The sequence below is a fragment of the Austrofundulus limnaeus genome, unplaced genomic scaffold (genome assembly GCF_001266775.1).
Source record: "Austrofundulus limnaeus strain Quisiro unplaced genomic scaffold, Austrofundulus_limnaeus-1.0 Scaffold976, whole genome shotgun sequence".
In the NCBI taxonomy this organism is placed as follows: domain Eukaryota; kingdom Metazoa; phylum Chordata; class Actinopteri; order Cyprinodontiformes; family Rivulidae; genus Austrofundulus; species Austrofundulus limnaeus.
In genome coordinates, this window is record NW_013953378.1 from 115007 (window position 1) to 119374 (window position 4368).

A 4368-nucleotide genomic window follows, 5' to 3' on the forward strand; every position below is an offset into this window, starting at 1 on the left:
CATACTTGCAATAACAGCATTGTAGGAGGAGCAGAATAATTGTTGAAAAACAGCTGAATAACTGCTGGAAAACAGCTGAATTATTTCTGAATAACAGTTGAATAACAGCCAAAAACTTGCTGAATAACAGCTAAAAACCTACTGAATAACTATTGAAAAACTGCTGATTGCTGAAAAACAGCTGAATAACAGCCAAAAACCTGCTGAATAATTGCTGAATAACAGCCAAAAACTTGCTGAATAACAGCTAAAACCTGCTGAATAACTATTGAAAAACTGCTGATTGCTGAAAAACAGCTGAATAATTTCTGAATGACAGCTGAATAACAGCCAAAAACCTGCTGAATAATTGCTGAATAACAGCCAAAAACTTGCTGAATAATTGCTGAATAACAGCCAAAAACTTGCTGAATAACTGCTGAATAAAAGCCAAATACCTGCGGAATACCAGCTGAAAAACAGCTGAATAACTGCTGAATAACAGATGAATAACTAACGTCTAATTTTTACCTGAATTGTTGAAGTTAAAACAATGGAAACAGCTAAAACAAGCAAATGCAAACTTGACCTGAACAGTGACAAGCTAAAATTAGTTAAAAAGTTGCTAAAATTTCAAACCAGCAAAAAAGTATCTACTGGCTAATATTAGCTTTTCATAGCTGAGTTCAACTGAGCAAAAGCTGAAATTATCCAAACAGTAGCTGAAAGTTAAGCTTAGCTAAACCATAGCTAGAAGGTTATTTCAGCAAAACATTAACTAGAGGCTAAATCTAGCAAAATTGTAGCAAAAAACAAAAGGTAGCAAAACAGTAGCTAAAAGCCAAATCAGCCAAACTGTAGCTAAAAGTAATAAAAGATCTTAAAAGTTAAAATGAGCTCCAATTAAACAGAGGCTGGAGTTAAATAACCAAGCTTTAAAACTCTTAAAGCTATAAAAACAAAGTGGTAGCTCCGCCTCTTTCAGGTTGATGAAGYAGCTGAATGTGTGCTGAAGCCTTTAGCTGCTGAGTCCAGGAGACAAACCTGTGGACGTTTCTTTGTCTCTTCTTTCTGTAAACGTAGAGTTTTTTCTGCAGATGTTGGATCGGGTCGGCCCCAGCCCCCCTGCTCTTTGCCGTGTTGTGTCTGGTGGTCCCACAGACTCCTGGTGCTAACTGTCAGTAACCCTGATTCAGCGGGCTGATGTGGGTGCTGAGACTGAAGCCCCAGCTTGATGACACACTGATGATTGTTCTGCTTCAGAGGAGGAAACTTTTCTTTAGTTCTTCAGGAAGTCATCATCATCATCACCAGCTGCAGGACCTCCTCGTGTTGAAGGTCTGATCGGACCGACAGGACCAGCTGCTGCAGCTCCTTTAAACTCCTCCTGTGAACTCTCAGTAAAACTGAGGCTAAACTTCACAAGTGAATGTGACAAAGCTCGAGTGGCTCCTGTTTCCCTCCTCCTCCTCCTCCTCTTCTTCCTGAACCAGAATCACCTCCTCAAGATTTTCCTCAACAATCCACTCTCTTCCATCTCCTCATCACCAGAACCTGTGATTTACAACAACAACAACACACATATCAACAAGGAGATTGTAACAAAGACATGCATTTTCAATCAATCTGACAAACAATCAAATGACTTCACCAGGAAAAGTCAGACTGCTTTTGATAAACAAGAAAAAAAATCCTCATTCCTTTAAAAGTTTTGTCTCTGTCGTTGCCCTCGTTGTGTTTTTCCTCCCAGCCTCTGAAAAAAAAAACTCAGAAAAATGAACAGTTTTGGTGTTTGGAAACACTGTGATTCTTGTTCATTTGTAACTTTTGTTTCTCGTTTTGTTTTGGTAAAAACCAACTGAAAAACAAGGAGTGATAATTCGGAGGTATAAACTGTCRGAGAGGACAGCCTGGTCGTTACATCACGTCATCTTTAGTACTCTGTGTAATTAAGCCGTAAAGTCGTGTTTCCGATGTGTTTCGTGTCTCTGCTGTCAGAGTCTTTCATGGCGACTTCTCTCTGTGTGTGTTGACTATATGCAGTATATTCTGAGCTCCTGTAGCTGTTCTTGTCCTTTGTCTTCTCTGTGCTCTATCTCTAGTGTGGAAGGAGAGGGGGCGGAGTCAGAGAGATGCACCTCCTCCTCCTCCTCCTCTTCCTGTTTCCCTGCAGTCTTAGTGAATCCAGTGGAGGTTGTGGAGTTTCGTGTTTGGTGGCCTTTGCAAAGCAAAAAACAAACAAACAAAAAAAAAGGAGAATTTGTAAAGTCCACCTTTTTGCTGCTTTCTTTCTTCTGTCTGTAAATCTGCGTTTTTATTTTCTGTTCTTCTCTCTTTCACTCCGCTGTTGCTTTTTGCTGTTGTGTAGTCTTCTTCAAACCTCTTTAACTCTTTTCTCTGACAGGAAAAGATTATTTAACTAGCTCAAAACATTTATGGAGCCATGTTTCAGCTGCCAGGAGCTCTGGGACTCCAGATGTTTCCAGATGTTCCTGCACCGAGGAGTCCTGGTCCAGTCAGGCAGCTGTGCAGAAACATCTGGGTCCAGATGTTTCCAGGTGTTCCTGCACAGACCAGGTCTTCCTGAGCTGCAGTCAGGCAGCTGTGCAGAAACATCTGGCTCAGCTGCGACCCGACGGTCCGAGCCGTGAACGGTTTCCCAGAGTTCCTCGGGGTTTCTTCTGTGCGTTGGGTGTATTTCGATGGTTCCCAMCAAACTTGTTGACTTCCTGCGTTCGTTTCTCTCACGGGACAAACTAAGTTAAAGAAGAGAGAAAAAAATCAAAAGAATCTTTCAGAATTAAAAAAAAACAGTTTTAACAATTTCTAAAGAAATTTAAAGAAGAAAAAATATTTCTCACTATAAATCTATTTTTCTAGGTGTTTTGAAAACTGAACTGCATGTTTAGTAACTTTGTCTGTGTTTCCTCGACCCTCATCCTGTTTTTTTTGTTTTGTTTTTGTTGTTTTTTTTACGGTCTGTTGAATCTACGAGGGGGCGGGGCAATAAGGAGGCCTCTGGCCCCGCCCCCAACATCAGGAAAACCCAACCTGTAGTGTCTGTGCTTTCTGTGAAAAGTCCTCGTCTTGTTACTGACACTGAAGTTTTAAAAAAAAAAAGTCAAAAAATACAAAAAAGTCCCAACCAGAATGTGACGGGGGGAGGGAGGGGGCGGGGCCAGTCTGCAGGTTGTTTACGGTTAAATGTTAGATTTTAGGAGCTTTTTCTTTCTGCGCTCCTCAGGATTTTAACATTTTTTACCTTTGGGTTTACTGAACAGCAGGGATGAGCTGGATTGTGGCTAGCAGTTAGCGGTTAGCAGCTAGCTGAAGGGCACAAACAGGTGGGTGTGGGGGGGCGGGGTAACTAACCAGGAAATACACCCACATGTAAGTAAAACAGCTGGTTTCAGCTGTTTCTGTGTTTTCTGTGTTTTCTGTGGACAAACGAAGCGTTCGCTGGTGATTTTAAAGCCCCTGAATCTCAGCTGCTGTCCAATCTGTGGTGTTTGAAAAATGAAATATTGAAAAATCACTTCATTTATCTGTGAAGAAGCTGTCTGTGTTTTTAACTATTTCTTGTACAATTCAACAGATTCTTTTATGAGGAACTTGGTGCCAAGTAGCTGAAATACGGGAGAGAGGGAATCTCTTATTATCAGTGTTAACAGTGTTATAAAACTCTAAATACCAACAAATTAAAGTATTAAAAAGAGAAAACTATGGTACATTTCTGTTTGTTCTGTTTGACTTGGTTTCCCTTGCTGAAGGGTCAGACCTCATGACTGATGCTAACTGAGTGCCTCTTTAGTTAGACACATCTTTGTTTACTTCAGTTTTCACCGTAACGCTGCAAATCCAAAATGTATAAATCATTCAAATGTTTTTCTACGTTGACTTTAGGTTCTCATCCAGGACGGCTCACATGTTGTCTTTTTATAACCCTCTCTGCTCACCTTCCAGCTGCCATATTCATAATAAACAGTTCTCTCAAGTCTGTTGCCGGATTGGATCATTTCTGTCTTCCTGTCCCTCAGCAGGCTCCGCCCCCCGCCGGGACGAAGGCGGAGTCTGCAGGGCGTAATTCTTTTAAATCCTTCAGTTGAGTCTTTATAAAGTGAAGCTTTTCTAACTTCTCCMCGTTTCTGATGGGTCTCAAAGCAGCTCGTTTTGAGGCTGTTCCTTTGAGATGCTTCAAGCTCCGCCCCCCTCCCACTTCCAGACCGGTCCACTCCGGTTTGAGAGAGGGAGGGTTAGGTTTTCTAGCTTGTAGAAACATTTTATTTACAATTTAATTAAAAGATGTCGGAATCTGACCCAGAACCAGAGTCTGACCCAGAACCAGAGTCTGACCCAGAACCAGAGTCTGACCCAGAACCAGAGTCTGAC